The sequence below is a fragment of the Nerophis ophidion genome, linkage group LG07 (genome assembly GCF_033978795.1).
Source record: "Nerophis ophidion isolate RoL-2023_Sa linkage group LG07, RoL_Noph_v1.0, whole genome shotgun sequence".
In the NCBI taxonomy this organism is placed as follows: Eukaryota; Metazoa; Chordata; class Actinopteri; order Syngnathiformes; family Syngnathidae; genus Nerophis; species Nerophis ophidion.
The window spans coordinates 46,216,901-46,241,420 of record NC_084617.1 but is presented as its reverse complement, the minus strand read 5'-3'; the positions used below and the strand labels follow the sequence as shown (position 1 = coordinate 46,241,420).

The 24,520-nt window shown below is 36.4% G+C and overlaps 1 pseudogene; it reads right to left on the bottom strand.

The window, feature by feature from the left end:
• Positions 1-1,959: 1,959 nt before the first annotated feature.
• Positions 1,960-20,455, bottom strand: LOC133556910 (arrestin domain-containing protein 3-like; annotated as a pseudogene).
• Positions 20,456-24,520: the final 4,065 nt, after the last annotated feature.

Genomic DNA, 24,520 nt, shown 5'->3' with positions numbered 1-24,520 from the left:
CACACACACACACACACACACACACACACACACACACACCGTCATTCGTACATACAAACGTACATACATAGGTACCTACGCTCCCACATACATACACAAATACAGTACATACCTACATACTCCAAGTTCGTCCATCTACACGCACATTCACGGTACAAACATACACATACTGTACATATACATTCACTGTACAAACATTCATATACACATACTGTACATATACATTTACTGTACAAACAGTCATATACACATTATTTTCATATACAAGTACATATACATACATACACTCATGCACATAATCATGTTTCATCACACATATATCAACGTTGTTGCCCTAGGGTAAACTGGGTAACACATGGCATATTGACAGAGCTTAATCTATTGTTACTATAACAATCTACAAGATTAATATAGGTTGCCTCTCTCGTCCCCTCCATTTTTCAGTATTCCTTTTTTTAATTTTTTTTTTTTTTTAAATCTTTCTAGTTATCATTATGTATAAGTATTGTTGCATTTGAACAACTGTATTGTTGATAATAGAGGTAAACTATTGGTATTGTTCATGATCAATAGCACTTTTTCAATTGGTATTTGTATTGCTCCAGTTGTAGTGTAAAAATGCTCATTGTCATTTCTATATTATTATTTATTTCACTAACTGCTTCTTTGCTATCACTTTTATGATCATATTTGTACATATCGCATGTGCTGGTGTTCTTCTATTGTTGTTGTTGTTTTTGTTGTTATTGTTGTGTTTGCTGTTGTTATTTTTGTCTCTCTGTCTGATCCCCCTCTTATCCCCACAATTTCCCCCTCTGTCTTCCTTTTTTTCTCTTTCTATCCCCTCCTGCTCTGGCCCGGCTGCACCAAATGACAATATAAATACATTTAATAAAGTCAAATTCAAATAAGGCAACAAGAGAAGTATCCTACACTCCTCTTTTGTTAAGTAAATCTGAACAGCCGATAAGGCATCTACTTCAACTATATGATTTGCCTGAGAAGCTGAGAAGCTATATATATATATGTATATATATATATATATATATATATATATATATATATATATACATATATATATATATATATATATATATAGATATAGATATTTAACAGTGTAATATTAATTAACATAACTATAACGTTGAGGAAAACAGTCTAACAAAGAGGTGAATTATTTCCTTTAAAATTATAAATAAAAATACCGACTTAATTCTCTCTGTAGGGGTTATAAATCATTATGACGTAAGGACAACAAATAAAATGGCGGATATCTTGTGAAGATCTGATGCAAATAGGTTTACTTCTGTCTTTGACTTTGTTTTACAAACTATTGTTGCAAAAAGTTATTTTAATTTAAGTATTTTAGGGGTTAAAATGGTACACAATAATTGCATTCAATAACTTATTTGTACAAATACAATACACCCGCTTTGGCAAGGCACACATTTATTTTAAAAACTTAATAAAAAGGGTGTAGCACAGACCTGGGCAAATTACGGCCCGGGGGCTGCATGCGGCTAGTTGAGCTATTAAATCTGGCCCGCCGGACATTCCCAGATAAGTTTTTTAGATCTTTAAGTTGGAAACTGTCGCTGCCATTATGGTGTGCAGTGATGTTTTCAAATGACCGTAAGTCTAGAACTATACAAAGTATTTCAATGGTTGGAATCTGCACTTTTGCATGATATACTAGTTAGTATTGTAGTATAAGGTCTCTTTTATCCTGGTTAAATCCCACCTAACCTTATTCTTGTCCACACACATTGTTACTTTAACTTTAATTTAACACACTCTGTGCGCCGGCGCATGTCATAGTCACCTCCAGTGTTGCTTTGTGTGCAACTTCTTAAATTACATTGAACTTATCTGAACAATATCCAGTGTTGTTGTATTTCAATTAACTTGAATCTAGTATGCTGTGGGGCCCTATTGTAGTGAATAATACCTGAGCCATCATACGATAATAAAATCTTTAATGGACGTGTGAAAGTAAACAATGTGACAAAGAACATTTTAAAATAACCAATCTAGGGATTTAGATATCCGTTCAAGACATTCCTCACTCTTTTGCCTTCACCTTCATTGTCCATTCATTTTTGGTGACTTTATATACTCTGGACGTTGACATTGAGTCCGCGACATACATGGCGGACAATAACTGATACAGTCTGCTTTGCCCGTCCAAATGCAGTTGCCGTTTTCCGTAGTCTTCACTCGACGGCCAGGTAATACAAAGCACACGCTACCTTTTTTTATCACATCCGTGGGAGCCCGCATTCTTGTTGTCTCTCCTTCAACAAATGGACAACGTTTTTCGGTAAGTAGAATCACAGCTGACCTGGACATTAGAAAGTTCTCATGCTGTCTGAGATGTGTTGTATCCCAAATAACTGCAATCGCTTTCTCTTAAGGTATTCATGTATGATTTCCACAATTGTCTGTACAGACGGGAAGAGAAACACGGCCATGTCTGGATGACTCGCCTCCATCTTTCCAGTGGTTACGAGTTACGAAACCGCTTGTTATGAAGCTGACTGTGTTGCGTTTTTTCTGACGTCACTTCCTGTGTGGGGCGCTGTGTTTCTGGCGTCACTTCTTCTCCGAACTCAGTTTGTAAACGGTCAATGAGTAAATACAAAGCTAAGAGCCTTAGATTCAAGAAATAAACGGTGCACTTACCCGTGTAAAAAATTATCCAAGGAGGGGAACCTTAAACGATGGTTTAGTGTGGCTGGAACGATGCTTAGGCTAAATAGTTAATAATAAAAAATATACGGCTTAATGTAGACAGGGCTTAAGTAACAGCAGCTTAGACAAGGCACCAAACAGTGTGGGTGGGGAGCGTTTCCACAGAGTATTTCCAGAGCGGCCAGCCTGAAATGCGGGTGTCAGGGACAGACATGGAAGGAGATTTTTACAACAAAGTTCTTAAGCTTAGGGATGTATCAGATTGTAGGTGGGTTAGATATGTCGATCTAGAGGGAGGTTGACGTTTACGTCTTGTAAATATTCAGTGTCACACCTGGGTGAAGTCTTGTCTGGGTTTTGTCTGGTTTCATGTTGTCTTGTCATTTTCTGTTTTATTTTGAAATGTTAAAGGGGAACATTATCACAATTTCAGAAGGGTTAAAACCAATAAAAATCAGTTCCCAGTGGCTTATTTTATTTTTCAAAGTTTTTTTAAAAATTTTACCCGTCCCGGAATATCCCTAAAAAAAGCTTTAAAGTGCTTGATTTTCGCTATTTGCGAAGCCACTGTCCATAGTGATGCCAATACAAACAACGTGGCAGTTACCACAGCAAGATATAGCGACATTAGCTCGGATTCAGACTCGGATTTCAGCAGTTTAAGCGATTCAACAGATTACGCATGTATTGAAACAGATGGTTGGAGTATGGAGGCAGATAGCGAAAACGAAATTGAAGAAGAGACTGAAGCTATTGAGCAAATAGCTATTGACGCTATTCTGCCATGTTTGCCTTAGCATCGTCGGTAAAATGTGGAGACCAAACGATCAGGACTTTCGCATTGACACTGGAGCAACTTAAATCCGTCGATTGGTAAGTGTTTGTTTCACATTAAATGTGGGTGGAAGGAAACGCTGGCTGTAAATATAGTTTCAAATGTACATACAGCTAGCCTAAATAGCATGTTAGCATCGATTAGCTGGCAGTCATGCCGCGACGAAATATGTTTGATTAGCACATAAGTCAATAAAATCAACAACACTCACTTTTGTGATTTCGTTGACTTTATCGTTGGGAATGCATCTGCTTTGAGTGTCGCAGGATATCCAGACATTCTTGCCATCTCTGTGCCATCTCTGTCGTAGCCTCGCCGGTAAAAACCATATGAGAGACTTTCGCATCTCTTCTCACTGGAGCAACTTAAATCCGTAGATTGGTAAGTGTTTTTTTGGAATTAAATGTGGGTGGAGAGAAAGGCTGGATGTAAATATAGCTACAAATAAGGCATAATGCTGCAATATGTACATACAGCTAGCCTAAATAGCATGTTAACATCGATTAGCATGCCATGCTAATCAATGCACATTCTACGTAAATCAACTTGAATCCGTCCCTGATCGTGTTGTTACACCCTCCGACAACACACCGACGAGGCATAATGTCTCCAAAGTACCGGAAAACAGTCGAAAAAACGGAAAATAACAGAGCTGATTTGACTGGCTGCGTGTGATGTGGTGGAGAAAATGGCGTTGACAACCTAGGTGACGTCACGCTCTGACGTCATCACTCTGAGAGCGATAAATGGAAAGGCGTTTAATTCGCCAAAATTCACCCATTAAGAGTTCGGAAATCGGTTAAAAAAATATATGGTCTTTTTTCTGCAACATCAATGTATATATTGACGCTTACATAGGTCTGGTGATAATGTTCCCCTTTAACTCCCTCTCGTTTCAGATCACTTGCTCTTCCTCCTGTTTCACTGGTCTGAGGTCTCTCCTGATTGCCTGATTGTGCCCACCTGTGTCACCCTTCCTCATGTATATAAATGTCTCGTCCTCCTCTTGTCCTGTGCCAGAGTGTTTAGTATCTTCTTGTGAGTACCGCCAGCGTTCCTTTGCCACAGTCTTGTCTGCAACCATTGCCACGTTTTGTACTTTTTGACCCACGGGCAATTATTTGTTTGTAAACCTTTTGTCAGGTAAGATTAGCTTCCTAGCATTGGCTCCGTTGGAGAGCTATTTGTTGTATTTTTCATATTGTATTCTTAGCAACTTTTTTTTCCCTTCGCAGCCGGAGCGTTTTGAGTTTATTGATATTTTTGTTAGTTCTGTTTTTGATAACCTGTCTTGTTTCTCCCTTTTTGGACCCCTTCACTTGTCGGAAAAAATATCTTGTTTCCGAAATCCTGCATCTGTGTCCAGACTCCAGAGTGCTATTCGGGTTGTGACATTCAGTGTTTTATCGGTCATAGTTAATATTGTAAATCCCACATTCTTTATTTTTATGTACATTCTGGGTGTCTCATTCAGTAAAAAAAACTTTAAATTCCATTCTGTTTTTAAGGCGGTCTGTCATAACGCTTTTAGAATTCAACCAGACATTATTGTGAGGTTTTGTATTAGTGTTACTAAAAATCAGATATACGGGAATCCGGACACATTTTCTTTCTAAATTTGGGCCCCCCAGAGTCAAAATCATTTTCCAGGTTTGGTGTAACAGGAAAAAAGAAGTCATTTAAAAAGATGCCTCTAAAAGCCCACCAATTTACTTGCTGCTATTGGGGGGTGGAAAAACAGCCATGTAAGATGGAGGCTGTTCCCCATGCTGAAACATAGGTGGAGCATAGGGTGCTTGAGGCTGCACTACAGCAGGCGGGAAAACCGCTGAAGAAAAGCCATAGGAAGGAACCGACTGCGGCGGGTATGCGATATTGTGGCCAGTGCTAAAGGCCCCGTATGGGATCTGATTTGGAGCCGAGTTTCTGTAAGGACCTTGGGCCGCAGGTGTCGGGTAGGAAAAAGCCGGGGCGGGAAAGTCATTTGAGCTTGGCCCACCGGTCGCACCAGCTGGGTGGGGACCAACAGTCTGACCGCTCACACCAGCAGGAACAATGACCAGTGGAAATGCCACCTGTGGGTCGATGGTGAACTTAATGTCCAAGTATACCTGGGAATTAAAATAAAAAAAACACAAAAAAAGTCAGTGGCAGAGTTTGATTCAGACGGATGATTATGGAAGCGTGTCATGGTATGCATTTTGCCTCTAAATCACAGCCGGGCAACTTTGGCAAGTATAAAAGTCATGTTAATTTGAACCACAGGTGTCAAACTCAAGGCCAGGGGGCCAGATCTGGCCCGCGACATTTTATCTGGCCCGCAAACACCTGGAAATGATGTGTAAATAAAGTACTTCATATTTTATCATTAAATGTAATTTTTTTTTTACATTTTGTCAGAAAAATAAATGTATTGCTTAAAATTGCATACGTCTTCAACTTTAATAGTATCCAATATTGCAACAAACTTACAGCATATTACGGTAAATTGGAAAAAAAACTACTAGTGTTTTTTGCGTTAAAATGTTTTTGACTGTAAAATCTACGGTTGTTTTTAACGGTGTATTACTGTAAATGGAAAGACGGTGCATTTGTTTTTACGGTAGAAAAACTGGCGGCTAAGTTGCCAGAATAAAAAAAGAACTTGTGCTGTTTTTCCATGAACAATATGTTGTAAAAAAAACTGTATACATTTTACAGTAAAACTGGCAAACAAGCCGCCAGTTTTTTCTGTAAAAAAACAAAACAGTGATACCGTTTTTATATTTACTGTAAATGAGGCTTCAGCCCCGCCAAAAGGGACAAGCAGTATAACATGGATGGATGGGATGGATGTTGTAAAAAAACCCCACTATATTTCACAGTAATATTTTGTAAATGTAAAGGTTTCACTGTAAACTTGACAGTCTACTTAGAACAGTTTAAATAATTGATAATGAAATCCAGAGGCAAATTCATACATTATTCACTGTCACAAGTGGCCCTCTGATGGCAGCCATAACAGCGGTGTGACCCTCAATGAAAAGGAGTTTGACATCCCTGTTCTAGTTCAATGCATGGTAATTCCACTCTCAACTCAGTTTATTCTCTTAATGTTTGTATAATTTTGAAACAAATACACTAGTACCTCAACTTAAGAGTGTTTTGAGATAAAAACTGTTTTCTATTATCTCTAATTGTTATGCCAGCATCAAAGCTATTACCATATTTTCTGGACTATAGAGTGCGCTGGTATATAAGCTGCCCCTACAAAATTTTAGAAGAGACATTTTTTGTAATTTTATTTGCCGCACCGGACTATGAACCGCAGATATATACATGGAAAATGAGATATTTACACAGAAACATTTTGAAAGTGTTTACATTACGGTCCAGTAACCATACTTTCTAACCCTCCCGGATTTTCCGGGAGACTCCCGAAATTCGGCCCCTCTCCCGAAAACCTCCCGGGACAAATTTTCTCCCGAAATTCAGGCGGAGCTGGAGGCCACGCCCCCTCGAGCTCCATGCGGACCTGACTCAGCAATGTTGTGACCCTCTTAAACAGGACAATACTGCCATCTACTGTACATAGAATACAATAGAATGTACTAAAATGATCCCTGGGGGAAATTCAGCACCACATTTTGCTCACAATAAACAATGATAATAATAAATAATATATATAATATATTATATATATAATATATGAATAATATAAATATATTCTACATTTAAGTGCAGTCAAGGAACATATGCATTAGGGAGTCTGTTTTGAAGCCCACAGTAAAGAGACGTAACTTCAATACCTCGCCTGGTTATTGACTCCAAGCCAATATATTACACCGTCGACGAGCAAAATTAAGAAATACACTCGCAAGTTCCAAAACGAATGGAAACAAGAATTTCAGTTTATCAAGGAGAGTTCGAAGGGGAAGGGGTATGTTGCCTGTAAATTTTGTAGAACAGACTTCTCCTTTGAACACGGTGGCCGAACGGATATACTCAGTCATGAACGGTCAGCGAAGCACAAAACGTCCGCAGCGCAGCATCGTTCAGAACCCAGTATTATGGGCCACCTCGCAAAATGGAAACCCGATGGTGTAACTTATGCTGGGACAAAGATGGCTATGGTGATAGCTGGAAGCAACATCCCGTTCTCATTTGCAGATGTCTACAACAAATCCGTGAAGGATATGTTCCCGGATTCGGAGATCGCTCGCCAGTAGGCAAATGGCAGAACAAAGGTTACTCAAATAGTGAAAGGTAAGTGTTGTTGTTTTTTTTTGTAACCAGCAAGCACAGTACAGTTAATAGAACAACTGTGTTTTTATCACTGTGTATGTGATAGGTGCCGTCGGAAATTCTACTATTTCTTTTATATTTTATATATATATATGGGGTGGGCAAATTAATGCATTAATTATGAGTTAACTCATCAATCTATTAACGTCGACAATTATTTTATCGCACATTTGCTTATGTTGTTTACATGCTTTTATTTTGTTAACGCCTTTTCTTAACAAGATGGCGTCGCCCGGACGGGCTTCGACGTCGAGGGGCTCTTGGTAAAGATGGAACATTTGGCAAAAATACCGGACAATTCTGCAAATTTCATGGCAGGCTTACAGCGTGGTTACTCTGGGATCACTTACGACCGCCAGACAATTCTGAATGTGGATAGATCGGGCCGTTTTGGACTGAATGACGCATGCTCGCTAGACCGGCTAGCTAGCATGGGAATACTTTGCCGGCTACATCCAGCGGCCTGTGAAGCAGCGCAGTATATGTGTTGTCTGTATATTTATAAATAATGCAGACGAGGCGTGTTGGCTGAGTTCTTAACGTTTGCTTTCAGAGCGTGCATATAGATAGTACTTTATTGATTCCTTCAGGAGAGTTCCTTTAGGAAAATCACAACATACAAGATGCCGTCATGGCGACACAACCTATACCGGGCTACCACGCATGCTCGTCACTCCTGTTGCATGCTGGGTAGGGTAGTTCTTTTATTCCCTGGCTCATAACATCACAATATAGTACCATGTATATGCGTTCAGTTTATCAAAGCACCAAGCAAACAATCGGAAAATTCCCATCATATCAATTCCTAGATATGGTCATAATTATTTTAAGTGCACTACGCAGAATAAACATAACATTATTAATATTGCTACTACGGATAATTTGATCAAAAATTCCCTAAAACAGCCCACTACCTATAATATAGGTTTTTTAAACATAAGATCCCTGATAAAAAATTTTTTTTCTGCTGTTACCTCAGAAATTGCCTGTTCGGATGTTATGATTGTGGCTCAGAGATTTGTATGTAGATTATATTTATTTTCCATAACAAACCGGATAACTTAAATACCCTGGCAGTGGTAGTAATAAGCTTAAATGTTTGTATTTACATTTTTTTAGTTGATTTTCATAAAATATGCTATTTAACTGCTACTGTTTAACAAGGACTGATTTAAATTGTGTTTGCACAACAAATGTTTTGGCGCTTTTGTTCATGTGGGGGAATATTCCAATAAAGGTGCACTACACACTACTTTTGAATTCATTATTGGGCTTTGCGTATACAATACAGTTAATCACGATTAATCAGAGAAATTGTGCGATTAACTTCGATTAAAATTTTTAATCGTTGGCCAGCCCTAATATATATATATATATATATATATATATATATATATACTGTATATATATGAAATACTCGAGTTGGTGAATTATACTCCACCCCTCTTAACCACGCCCCCTGCCCCAACCATGCCCCCAACCGCGCCTCCACCCCACTCCCGACCACGCCCCCAACCCCCCACCTCCTGAAATCGGAGGTCTCAAGGTTGGCAAGTATGCCTGTAACACGGCAGTAAAACAGCTGATCAAACAAAACAGAAATCATTGTCACAACGCAGTAGGTGCAGAATCCAGCTCTCCAATCAGCTAAACAGACTTTATAATTACACAGTGACATCTTGGTGAATTTACTGAGGAATTTATGAAACTGAAACAATACAAAAAAAATGCCATTGTCTGTTAATAATGCTAACACAGACTCTTGAAATGTGTTAGCATATTACCTAATGCTAATGAGGCTTGATTACATTAAAATAACACGTGATGTAATCACAAATGTGCATGAAAACACGACTATTGTCGGAGTTATATTGTTAAACTTACAAATGTCGCTTGGAGCGATGAATGAAAAATCCATACGAATAGAACCGCTAAGGATAACTCGTAAACGGAATCGCATTACTGCTTTTGGTTGAAGGTGTGAAAAAATTAAATGCAGTGAGCAAACGTGTCCAAAAGATGGCGCCATAACATATTTTCAATCTCTGTGTTGGTGTTACTACCATATACGTTTGCTTTAATATAACACATGATGGCCGTTAGCGAAGAAAAATTATGTATGAGCTGCAGGATTCAAATCTTTGTAAAAAGTAGTGGCTTATAGTCTGTAAAATATGGTAGTTGGCATAGCAAATAAGATTCTCCCAATGAATTACGCCTGCATATTTTTTTAGTATTTTGTGAACAAATTTACGTGTTTCATAGGAAATCTACGCAATTCTTAATACATTAGGTATTAGAGATGGCCATGACTTTTTTTTTCCAACCATGAAAGTGAATGTGAAGGACAGTGCTAAGAAGAAGTGGTTTGTATTCATTGACCTAAAGAAATAAATAATCAAAAACATTACCCAGCAATTTGAGCGTCTCACTGCGAGTCCGCACGATAGTGAAGCAGAATGAGTCTAACGCCAACAAAGGTTGTTAAAATAGTAGCTAAAAACACAGACATTTGTTCATGAAAATATGGAGAAACTGCTGATGGGGTGTTTGACCGAGAATAAACTCAAAGAAGATGTCTTCGAAGTCAAGTCTGCAAAATAAATGATGTGCAATATAATTACATTGTAGTTGTTCATAGTACATTCTGTTGCATTGTATGTTTTTTTTTTTTTTTACAATATTTATTGTCTAAAAGGTTTATATTCTTTAAAAGGTTTGGGAAAAATGTGGTGTTTTGATTTCAATGGGCCAGGTTGATTTGAGGTACAAGTGTGTTGAGTTAAGAGCTGGGTCATGGAGCCAATTGTGCTCGTAAGTTGAGGTACTATTGTGTTATCGTGTATCACATATTGTATCGTGAAGTTCCCTGACTGGATGAACGTAGCTTAATGTGAAGACAAAAACACAACACACCTTAACATAGTAGTGGACGGAGATAATGTCACAGTTGTGTACAGTGTGGGACTTTTCAGGGACCCTCAACTGGCAGGAGACATTTTCCACAGAGTTTGGCATGATGGTGTTGCCGACCACTTTGCACACACTGAGGTCGCTGTATTTTGACTTGCCAATGGCGTGGTAACGTATCTTCTCCTGTATGCTGACTTTGGGAGCAACGTTTTTAGAAGACATGTTGCTTATGTGAGCAGTTACGATCAGCGTTTCACCTGTTAAACAAAAATAATCAATATTAGGATATGCTTTTTTTGGTAGATACAATAAAACGAATTGGAATGTTGAGTCATTCCACAAAACCCAAAACCAGTGACTTGCTGAAATAAGCAGCGGCGTCAGTTATAACGTTGCTTGGATGGCAACATATTTTACTCCAAAACCTGTGTGTACCTTTCAGCAATAATGATACCTTCACCGATGTGTAAGTTACCCATGCCTTGGGCACTAATACACCCCTATACCATCACAAATGCTGCCTTTTGAACTTTGCGCCTACAACAGTCCGGATGGTTCTTTTCCTCTGTGTTCCGGAGAACACAATGTAAACAGTTTCCAAAAACTTTTTAAAATGTGGACTCGTCAGACAACTAGGAATGATGTTTGATAAGAAATTATCGAGTTCGAGCCTATTATCGAATCCTCCTATTGAACCGATTCCTCATCGATTCTCTTATCGAGTCCAGATAGATTGTTGTATATGGAAAAAAAAAAACAATATTTGGTTTAACAAAAGCTCACTTTTATTATATAAAAAAATAAAATCTAATAAATATTGACTGTTACCCCCTAAAAAAATAAAATTAAATAAATAAATATTGACTGTTGTTACCCAAAGTATATTAAGTCGGATTTTTCAGAAAAACAAATATATACAGTAACACAAAAACAACCTGTCTCTGTGATCACTATAGGTGTATAAATAATAATATAGTGTTAAATAAAATCAGTCCCTTGGGCAGAAAACTGAAAATAATACAGCTCTCCAAAAAGTGCACTTCTGCTACTATTTGACATAACTGTTTGTTATGATGCTTTGACATTTTTGCACTTTATTTCTTTATTGAAAGAAAATTCTATGAAGAGAAAAGTTGTTTGCAAATGTGGTTACAATGCTAAAATATGAAAAGTTAAAGCTAAAAAAAGAAATACACTTTATTGAGTTAACGTTATTTCTTTATGAGCTAGGGCAGGGGTCGGGAACTTTTTTGGCTGAGAGAGCCATGAAAGCCAAATATTTTAAAATGTATTTCCGTGAGAGCCATATAATATTTTTTTTAACACTGAATACAACTAAATACGAGCTTTTTTTCAGTAAGACCAACATTTTTAGAGTATAATAAGTCTCATATTCTTTTTAATAACATTGTTATTTTTTGAACAGGGGCTGTACAAAACGGATGGATGGATTAAAATACATGAGAATGTTTTATATTTTGAACGTTATATTTAACATTGTGATTACCAGCGGAATTAATCATTATTTATCGTGTTAAGCAATGTTAGCTAAGATTTATCTGGGAGCCAAATGCAGTCATTTAAAGAGCCACATCTGGCTCTAGATCCATAGGTTCCCTACCCCTGAGTTAGGGAATACAACAACTACACTACCCAGCATGAAACGGGAGTGACGAGCATGCGCAGTAGCCCCAAAAAGTGTTGTTGCATGTCGTTACCCGGCAGTAAACGTCAAGAACTCAGCCAACACGCCTCGTCTGCATTATTTATAATTAGACTGACAACACATATGCACTGTGATTTTGCTTTGTTTACAAGGAAAGAAAAACAAAAGTTAAAAAAGGGGGATATGTTGTATATATTTAATGTGCTGCGGTTGCTTTTAGAACGTTGCGACAGCTGCCGTAAAGAAGGTGCGTTGCTAGCCTGGTTGCTATGTAGTGTTGGTCATGTGGTTGTACCCTGCTCAAATCTCTCAGTAAAGTTATTCATCGGATTATGTCTTTTGTTTTGAACTTTATTACACCTTGGAGCGCTTTTTCCCGTCCGTTGTTTTCCTGCTTTCGCTATCTGCGCCTAATGACTGAGCTACAAGACGTCGTTTCTTGTGATGTCTCACGGAGCATTTCTGGTCGGGACGGATTCGAATAAAGAACCAACTCTTTTTCTTTACTATAGTGATCTTATTGAACAACCGGGAAAACCGGTTTCGAGTATCATCCCTACAGACAACAGAACATTTTTCCATTTTGCATCAGTCCATCATGGATGAGCTTGGGCCCAGCGAAATCGGCGGCATTTCTGTGTGTTGTTGATAAATGGCTTTCGCTCTGCAGTTACTTACAGTGGTTTTCTGAAGTATTCCTGCGCCCATATGGTGATATCCTTTACACACTGTCGCTTTTTGATGCAGTACCACCTGAGGGATCGAAGGTCCGTAATATCATCGCTTATGTGATTTCTCCAGATTCTCTGAAACTTTTGATGATATTACGGACCGTAAATGGTAAAATTCCTAAATTACTTGCAATAACTCATTGAGAAATGTTCTTCTTAAACTGTTCGATAATTTGCCCACGCATTTGTTCACAAATTGGTGACATTTCATGGAAGCTGCTTTTCTACCCAATCATGGCACCCACCTGTTCCCATTTAGCTTGTTCACCTGTGGGATGTTCCAAATACAGTAAGTGTTTGATGAGCATTCCTCAACTTTCTCAGTCTTTTTGCCACTTTTGCCAGCCTTTTTGAAACTACTTGCAGACATCAAATTCCAAATGAGTTAATATTTGCAAAAAATAACTATAAAAGTTTTCCAGTTCGAACATTAAGTATCTTGTCTTTGCAGTCTATACAATTGAAAAGAATGTGAAAAGAATTTGCAAATCATTGTATTCTGTTTTTATTTACCATTTACACAACGTACCAATTTTAGAAAAAGTTATGATTTACATTTTGTTGCCTCAAATAATCGGTTAGTATGTGTCACTACAGTAAAAACATTCGATAAAGTCCAGACAGCTGGAACTTTAATTTACAGACATGGTTTTTCCCATAGCTAATGCAATAGGAGGCACAGTAGCATGGTGGTGTGGGGTGTGGGTGCCATGATCTGTGTTGAGTTTCTTTTCCAATTGTTATTCATGTATCACTGGCGTCCCACTGGATGTGAATTCTCCCTGCCCACTGGGTGTGAGTTTTCCTTGCCCTTTTGTGGGTTCTTCCGAGGATGTTGTAGTCGTAATGATTTGTGCAGTCCTTTGAGACATTTGTGATTTGGGGCTATATAAATAAACATTGATTGATTGATTGATTGATCATTATTTTCCCAGATAAAGGCATTGAGGCTATAAAGTGTGTTTTATCCGATAAGTCGAATAATCGAACAAACTAATCAACATTACTCGATTACCAAAATAATCGATAGCTGCACCCGTAGCTCCTAGGATCATTGTGACACGCAAACTCCTCTACCACGGTAGGTTGGCAGCTCAAACAGGAAGATATATATATATATATATATATACATTGAAGCTTGTCCTGGTGTATCTAATGAATTGGTCACTGAGTGTATACAAAGATGAGTGTATACAAAGATGTGAATACAGGAGCGTCATTGGTACATTTTACATGGAGAGCAAGATTTCTTGTCAACAGTAGCAGACATTTGGACGTCCCCTTTGACAACTGAATCAGTTTGAGGACACTTAAAAAAAAAAAAAAAAAGGTAAAAATTTAAAGATGTATAATCCTGACCCAATTTAGTTTGTAAACAATGCAACATCAGGCAAATAAGACATTTTCAAAAAGATTAGGAGATGCTCAATATGTCTTCAAGCTAATACCGATAACTTCCTACTTCTCCAAACCGATGCTTATAACCAAATCTTTTTTTTATTTTTTATTTTTTTAATGTTTTGAATTTTGTCTTTTCTGACTTACAATTTTTGTATCAATGTTGGATACAAAAAGATATATGATAAAGCATTATTTTTCATCCAAATGTGACATGTGCATAACAATAGACACGTGACATGCAGTACACAAATGCTGTAAAAAACACCATTTATCAAAGAATGTATTGCGGTAAAGATTTCAAGATTTAATAGGTCTCTGATGTCTACTTTAACTCTAATTTGTGCCCACCTGGAAGTAGGAGACTCGTACATAGGATTGTGGAGTAACTCTCTAAAAAAACCCTAAAGGTCCGTGAGTGAAGGATGCCTTTAAAGACAGTAGTCGAAGGCGCAGGGTCAAAATGTGGCACTAATGTTTTAATGGCATTAAGAAGTTTGTTTAAAATAACAACGGAGCAGTATGTACACATCTGTGACTTACTAATGCAACAACACACACACTGGAAATGTGTCCGTGAAAACCCGTCCAACGGGAACTCTCTAAAAACCACTAAAGTATCGTTGGTGAATAATGTAAACTCGCTACAGGATGAACAAATATGACATCTCTGCTGTAGTAGGGCTAACATCTCGTTCACGAATCAGTAATGATGCTATGTTTGTTTACACTGTGAGCTCTCTGGTAGCTCAGACAAATTTTATGTGTGCCTACGAGGTATGAGCTCTTGATTTGTTCACCCTAACCAATCTACAGTACACTAGAGGTAATCTCGCCTCACTGAAGCATTTTTTTATTCTTTTAAAGGCCTACTGAAATGAGATTTTCCTATTTAAACAAGGATAGCAGGTCCATTCTATGTGTCATACTTGATCATTTTGCGATATTGCCATATTTTTGCTGAAAGGATTTAGTAGAGAACATCCATGATAAAGTTCGCAACTTTCGGTGCTAGGAGAAAAGCCCTGCCTCTACTGGAAGTCGCAGACGATGACGTCACATGTTGATGGCTCCTCACATTTTTACATTGTTTTTAATGGGAGCCTCCTACAAAAAGTGCTATTCGGACCGAGAAAACGACAATTTCCCCATTAATTTGAGCGAGGATGAAAGATTTGTGTTTGAGGATATTGATAGCGACGGACTAGAAAAAAAAAAAGTAAAAAAAAAAAAAAAATGTGATTGCATTGGGAAGGATTCCGATGTTTTTAGACACATTTACTAGGTTAATTCTGGGATATCCCTTATCTTTCTATTGTGTTGCTAGTGTTTTAGTGAGCTTAATAGTACCTGATAGTCGGAAGGGTGTCTCCACGGGTGTCTTGATGTGCCGCGTCTCAGGGGAGTGGACGGCAGCTACGGACGGCACAAGCTCAGCTTTTCTCCGGTTAGAAGCGACTTTTTAACCACAATTTTCTCACCGAAACCTGCTGGTTGACATTCCGTCGTGTTTCATGTTCTTTTGACCGCGCTCTAATCCGTAGGAAAGTTACACCTCCAGGAATTTTAAACAATAAATCACCGTGTGTTTGTGTGGCTAAAAGCTAAAGCTTCCCAACTCCATCTTTCTACTGTGACGTCTCCAATATTAATTGAACACATTGCAAAAGATTCAGCAACACAGATGTCCAAAAAACTGTATAATTATGCCGTTAAAGCAAACGACATTTACCTGTGTGTGTGCAGCGTTCATACTTCCTAAAAACCCGTGACGTCTTGCATACACGTCATCATTACATGACGTTTCGAAGACAAAACTCCCGGGAAATTTTAAATTGTAATTTAGAAAACTAAAAAGGCTGTATTGGCATGTGTTGCAATGTTAATATTTCATCACCCATATATAAACTATCAGACTGGGTGGTGGGTAGTAGTGGGTTTCAGTAGGTCTTTAAAGCACAGATGTCAAACATAAGACCTGCGGGGCTGATGTGGCCCGCCACTTCATTTTATTTGTCCCTCAAAAGCCTGGAAATATTTATCAATAAAATACTCTAACTTTTCTTACTAAATGTATTCTTTCTTTCTATTTTGGTAGAAAACAAATAGATGTACTCCATGTAATCGCAAATTATGTTAACTTAAATATTGTCTAATTATGCAAAGATATATTATCAAACATTCAAACCATTTTTTAAAGAGAAATACATACCAATAATAATTATTATTTCAAAGCAAGCTATCCATCAAATTGTGCAATGTAAAAGTAGAAATAAATTTCATGATAAAATTGTGAAATTTACTGTGTTTTTTACAGCATTTTTCTCTAATTGAAAAAACAGTACTTTTTTTACCGTCATAAACTGGTGCAGTTTTGGCATTTACAGTAATACACCGAAAAATCTACAATTGTTGATTTGCAGTAAAAAAAACAAAAAAACAACAACAAACAAACAAACTGGCAGTTCAGGTGCCAACATTTTTTTTTGTCTGTAAAATTGCAGTTCTTTTTATTTATAGTAAAAAAACAAATGTAAATTTTACAGTAAAATTCTGGCAACTGAGCTGCCTTTTTTTAATCATAAAAACAGCAGTACTGAATTTCCATTTCCAGTAATATACACTAAATTTTGAGGTAAAATTATTGCAACTTACCATTTTTTAAATATTTTTGTTTAAAAAAATCTTCTAATAAAATGCATTAAAAAGTTGTGTAATAATAGTATTTACTGTTAGAGGAGGCCCTCTGGGGCCAAACAAAACTGCACCGTGGCCCTCAGTGAAAAGGACTTTAACACCTCAGTTTTAAACAGTTCTATGAGTTATTTTTTGATGCCATCGGATTTGTCTGTGTGACGTCATTACCATTAATATTGGTCTGATAACTATCGTCCATCCGTAAGTATAATCTTGACACGTACAGATGTTGTATTACCATGGTTTGGTCAGGCTGTGGAAAGTACTTTGCAGCAAATTTGAGTTATTTTTGCACATATGTAGGCATATGCCAGCTCCTGGAGATCCACGCTTCGAGAGTGTAAACAATCTTTCCGCTGTACCCACTGAAGGCTGATGGCCAGTCCCTGGAGGTGCAGAGGAGTTTGGAAAATGTGAACATTTGCAAAAGTCAAACAACAGAGACTAACTAACAACTCACCCCTCTGGGATTTTAAGCGTGAATTTATAGGAATGATCACCTTTGGAAATTTCTGTGCCTGCAAAAAGAATAATAAAAAAAAAACAAGTTTATTTACTCAACTGTAGAGAATACTAGGTGTTTATTAAGGGTTAGGCATGTAAGGGGGACAGTCAGTGTCTCTAAATATGTTATGAATAATAACACATCCATAACATGAAAACTAAAAGAGTAAGAAAAACATGTTTGCAGCACATAATAGCACAGATGTAACACAAACGAATGGAGACAAGCTTGGGGGTATTTTGACAAGCTGGGAGGGTGGTTTATGAAAAATAAAACGTCAGTAATTTAAAAACTGTAATAGCTAGACCAGGGGTTCCCAAACTCCGGCCCGCCAGGGTCCAAAGCCAGCCAGCGGGAAGTCCCAAGTAAAAAAAATAAAAAAATAAATAATAATAAATAAAGTATATATATATATATTTTTTTTTTAAATATGTCCTTTCTAATCATTTTTCTACCACTTGTTACTCTCTGTGACTAATCATATTTTCTAAAAATGTATTTTCCCATCGATAACGTGACATCATCACGCTCGGAATATATACATATATATACATATATAAATATGTATATAAAAATATATATAAATGTGTGTACAGCCCGGCCCCCGGCCAATCTTTTTTAACCCAAAACGGCCACCGATAACAAAATTGCAGCACCAACCAGCACAAATGAAGCACAAATTGTGGGGGGGGCTATGCATAATAACACATCCATAACATGACAACTATACGAGTAAGACAAACATGTTCCCAAACTCCGACCAGCCAGGGTCCAAAGCCAGCCAGCGGGAAGTCCCAAGTTAAAAAAAATAAATAATAATAATAATAAAGAAAGTATATATATATATATATATATATATATATAAATATATATATATATTTTTTTTAAATATGTCCTTTCTAACCCATTTTTTACCACTTGTTACTCTCTGTGACTATTCATATTGTCTAAAAATGCATTTTCCCATCGATAACGTGACATCATCACGCTCGGTATATATATATATATATATATATATATATATATATATATATATATCATGTTTTGCGGCATAACCTAGCACAAATGTAGCACAAACAAATGAAGACAAGTTTGGGGGGATTCTGACAAGTTGGGGGGGGGGGGGTTATGAATTATAACACATCAATAACATCAAAAGTGTAATATTGTCGTTAGACAAACGTTTTTTGCAGCACAAACCAGCACAAACGAAAGAAGACAGACTTGGGGGGATTTTGACAAGTTGGGGCATTTTTTTTAATGAAAAAATAACACGTCAGTAACACAAAAACTATAATAAAAATAATACAAAAAATTGCAGCAACAACCAGCACAAATGTAGCACAAATAAGCAAAACAAGTTGCGGGGGCTGGATATGCATAATAACACATCCATAACATGACAACTATAAAAGTTAGACAAACATGTTTTGCAGTACAAACCAGCACAAATGTAGCACAGACAAATGGAGACCAGCTTGGGGAGATTTTGACAAGTTTGACACATCAATAACATCAACATTATAATACTGTCATTAGACAAACAATTTTTTCAGCACAAACGAATGGAGACAGACTTTGGAGGATTTTGACAAGTTGGGGCGGTTGTTTATGAAAAATAACACATCAATAACACAAAAACTAAAGTAGTTATACAAAAAAATAAATAAATTGAAGCACCAAACAGCACAAATGTAGCACAAATAAGCAGAGACAAGTTGGGGAGGATAGTTATGAATAATAACACATTCATAACATGACAGCTGTAAGAGTAGGACAAACATTTTAAAGCACAAATGAATGCAGTGTTATTTTTTTAGTCTGTAACGACTTCACAGGGGTCAAGTTCTGGTGTGAATGACGTGTCAGTAATAGACATGAAGAAGAAGAAGGATCAAATAGGAGCAAGGAAGATGAAGTAACTTGTCTGAAAGAAAGAAATATTAACGAGTAGGTAAAAAAACATGATACGTAAACCAAAAGCCAAAACTAGCATTTTGGACTTACCTTTATCATTCTTTTCAATTAAATATTCCTTGTCCTTGAAGTATTTCCTGTGAGAGGTGTAGGATTTTCTGTCATCGCCAACAGTTTCTCTCCAGTGCACGTGCGCTTCTCCTTTGACCTTCACCTTGAAGCTCTTCACTTTGGTGTCTTTAGTCAAAGTGAAAGAAACGCATCCGGTGACGGCGTCCCCGCTAGAAAAGAAGCCTGCTCCGTTGGGAGCCTCGTAAACGAGCACCAGATCTTTGATTGGAGACATTTCAGCAGTGTCTCAGGGAAATGAGGAATTATAGCTCGAAGATCAAAAGGAGTCACCTGTACAGGTAGAAAATGACTTCCGGCTTCACAGTGGAGCTGCTAGGTTGAGTCGTAAATGTATGCAATCTGCACCTGGTGTGACAAGTATGTATTGTCGTTGCCTGAGCTTCTGTTGACATTATAGACAACGCCCTCTTGCATAATATGTTGCAAGACCTGGGGTAATTATAGTAGAATACTGTAATAGTGTTATACTAGCGGTCTGTGGTAATGTTTTAATGGTCACAAACCAGATATTTACTGCATGCAGTGTGAAATGGGACAATAATAATTAAACAAATACATATTTAAATACTTATGCATCATTATTTAATTGATTATAATTTGAATTATTACACAAATGTGGTATTAAATGTGTCATTATTTAATTATAGTTGGAATGAAATACACACATGTACCAAAATATGTCATTATTTAACTATAATTTGAAGTAAGTACATACATGTGTTATTAAATGTGTCATTATTTAACTATAATATGAAGTAAGTACATACATGTGTTATTACATGTGTCACTAGGTACACAAATGTACCTAAATATGTCATATTTTAATTAATTATTATTTGATTTAAACACCCTGAGAATGACAAACGTTCGAAAATAGATGGATGAATAAATAAAATACATAAATGTGTCATCAATGAACTATAATTGGAATTAAATACACAAATGTAACTAAATGGGTCATTGTAAAATTAATTATAATTTCAATTAAATAAATACATGCGTTAATAAATGTGTCATTATAATTTGATTATAATTTGTAATAAATACACAAATGTACTTAGTTTCATTAATTGCTCAATTATAATTTGTATTAAATACATGAATGCGTTATTAAATGTTTCAGAAATTATAATTGAAACTATATACACACCTTTACTAAATGTTTCATTAAATATTGAATTATAATGTGAATTAAATACAAACATGTGTTAATGAATGTATCATTTATTATGATTGGAATTAAATACACAAATTGCATCTATTTGATCAGTTATACAAACGTAATTTGAATTAAATACATAAATGTGTGAAAAAAATTAGTAATTAATAAATTATGATTGGAATACACAAATGTGTCTAGAATATATTTAATGTAAAAGTGCATTTCATTACGTAATATTTCAATAATTATTTAAGTAATTATTATTCTCATTAATTATTTTTGAGTGTCTCCAGTTGTTTATTGACAGAGAAATAGTACATTTGCAGCATAACAACAGTGTTTTTTTTCTCTTATTTTGACCCACACATGTAGTTATATAGGAACACTAATAGTTTCTCTATATCATTCCCACCAATTGGCGAAGCACAATAAAATGATTGCTTTGCCTGAGATTTAATGTCCGGCAGCAAAGTCTTTACACCAAGTACAACTGCAATAGGTACTCTTTTTGTTACTTCTGTTGACAATAAAATTTTGTGAGAATATTTGTCTTCTAATCTCGGGTTGCTGGTGTGTGGCATATTAGTGAATATTTAATTTGTGTTAATACCAGTGTATGATTATTTAATACATGTATGTCTGTAATATAATTTTAAATAATAAGATGTCTTATCATGCTGCACACAAACAAGAAACAAGTTTGGAGGGGACACTAACAATGAGTAGAAGTAAATTAATTTGGACCTTTACACAAATATATCACAGTAAAATCCATCACTGTAGAAACAGCAGCACATTAGATTTTATAGTCCAATGACACGAACATGTGGCAACAGAGCAAAGTTCACAAAATAAATACAATAATACCTTTGTGTAAAATAGTAATACTAATGCTATGTTGATTTTATAGTAATTGTTGTATACATGCTATATGCTTATGTTTCATATAAACATGTTTTCTTAGTGGTTTGGTGAATGAAAAGTAAGCTGGATATGACACAAGAAAGTGTGCAAAAAAAAACTTGAAGAAGTTGTGTTACATTTTGACTACAAATTCCATCCCTAACGCGTTTAGGCATATTGGTTCCATTTGTTTAGATCAGGGGTGTCCAAACTACTAATTGGCTCATGAGACGTCAAAAGATTAAAAATTAATTTTTCCCGCAGAGATTGCACTCAACATAAATAATGCCGTTTTCTCACCATATAGTAAACAAAAAGGGTTTTTCAGGTCATCCATCCATTTCTACCGCTTATCCTTCTCTGGGTCGCAAGGGTGGCTGGAGCCTATCCAAGCTGCATTCTGGCAAAAGGCAATATTCACCCAGGACAAGATGCCAGGTCATTGCAAGGCCATTTTTAAGGTCAATGACCATTAACTGTGAAATGAACAAACATAAGTGCCAAATTTACTTATATGACCCAATGCAAACAACCTTCCTTAGTCATGGTGCAGACAAATTATAAAAAAATACAGAGTCCAACTAAAACAAAACGTCATGGATCATGGTCGCTGAACTTTGTGGATATTATACAAATATATCCATTCACCCTAAAAAAATAAAAAACACCCATTTGAATCAATTACAATGTATGATGGTAAAAATGCAAAACACTCCACACTTCTCAATGTTTGACGCATTTTAGTTGTTTGATATTTCTGATTGATTAGAAAACTTTAAGGTCATCACAGAAGTAAACAAGGTAGAAGTCGAACTTTCACATACTCCTAATATCAAATTATATTAATCATATATCCATGATGTTAATATAATATGTACACATGTATATATATTTATAGAATATATATTTATACATTCACATTTATGTATATATATACACTCACTTTACATGCGCATATATATACATAAATATATATGTATATATATATATATATATATATATATATATATATATATATATATATATATATACCCCGTTTCCATATGAGTTGGGAAATTGTTTTAAATGTAAATATAAATGAAATACAATGATTTGCAAATCCTTTCAACCCATATTGAATTGAATGCACTACAAAGACAAGATATTTGATATTCAAACTCATAAACTTTATTTATTTTTTTGCAAATAATAATTAACTTAGAATTTCATGGCTGCAACACGTGCAAAAGTAGTTGGGAAAGGGCATTTTTACCACTGTGTTACATCACCTTTTCTTTTAACAACATTCAATAAACGTTTGGGAACTGAGAAAACTAATTGTTGAAGCTTTGAAAGTGGAATTCTTTCCCATTCTTGTTTTATGTACAGCTTCAGTCGTTCAACAGTCCGGGGTCTCCGCTGTCATATTTTACGCTTCATAATGCCCCCCACATTTTCGATGGCAGACAGGTCTGGACTGCAGGCGGGCCAGGAAAGTACCCGCACTCTTTTTTTTTTTACGAAGCTACGCTGTTGTAACACGTGCTGAATGTGGCTTAGCATTGTCTTGCTGAAATAAGCAGGGGCGTCCATGAAAAAAACAGCACTAAGATGTTAGCATATGTTGTTCCAAAACCTGTATGTACCTTTCAGCATTAATAGTGCCTTCACAGATGTGTAAGTTACCCATGTGTTGGGCACTAATGCACCCCCATACCATCACAGATGCTGGCTTTTGAACTTTGCGTCGATAACAGTCTGGATGGTTCGCTTCCCCTTTGGTCCAGATGACACGATGTCGAATATTCCCCAAACATTTTTAAATGTGGATTTCTCAGACCACAGAACACTTTTCCACTTTGCATCCGTCCATCTTAGATGATCTCGGGCCCAGAGAAGCCGGTGGCGTTTCTGGATGTTGTTGATAAATGGCTTTCGCTTTGCATAGCAGAGCTTTAACTTGCACTTACAGATGTAGCGACAACCTGTATTTAGTGATTAGTTTTCTGAAGTGTTCCTGAGCCCATGTGGTGATATCCTTTAGAGATTGATGTCAGTTTTTGATACAGTGCCGTCTGAGGGATCGAAGATCACGGTCATTCAATTTCAGTTTCCGGCCATGCCGTTTACGTGAAGTGATTTCTCCAGATTCTCTGAACCTATTGATGATATTATGGACTGTAGATGTTGAAATCCCTAAATTTCTTGCAATTGCACTTAGAGAAACTTTGTTCTTTAACTGTTTGACTATTTGCTCACGCAGTTGTGGACAAAGAGGTGTACCTCGCCCCATCCTTTCTTGTGAAAGACTGAGCATTTTTTGGGAAGGTGTTTTTACTCCCAATCATGGCACCCACCTGTTCCCAATTAGCCTGCACACCTGTGGGATGTTCCAAAAGTGTTTGATGAGCATTCCACAACTTTTTCACTATTTTTGCCACCTTTTCCAACTTCTTTGTCACGTGTTGCTGGCATCAAATTTTAAAGTTAATGATTATTTGCAAAAAAAAAATTTTTTATCAGTTTGAACATCAAATATGTTGTCTTTGTAGCATATTCAACTGAATATGGGTTGAAAATGATTTGCAAATCATTGTATTCCGTTTATATTTACATCTAACACAATTTCCCAACTCATGGAAACGGGGTTTGTATATGCATATATATATATATATATATATATATATATATATATATATGCATATAT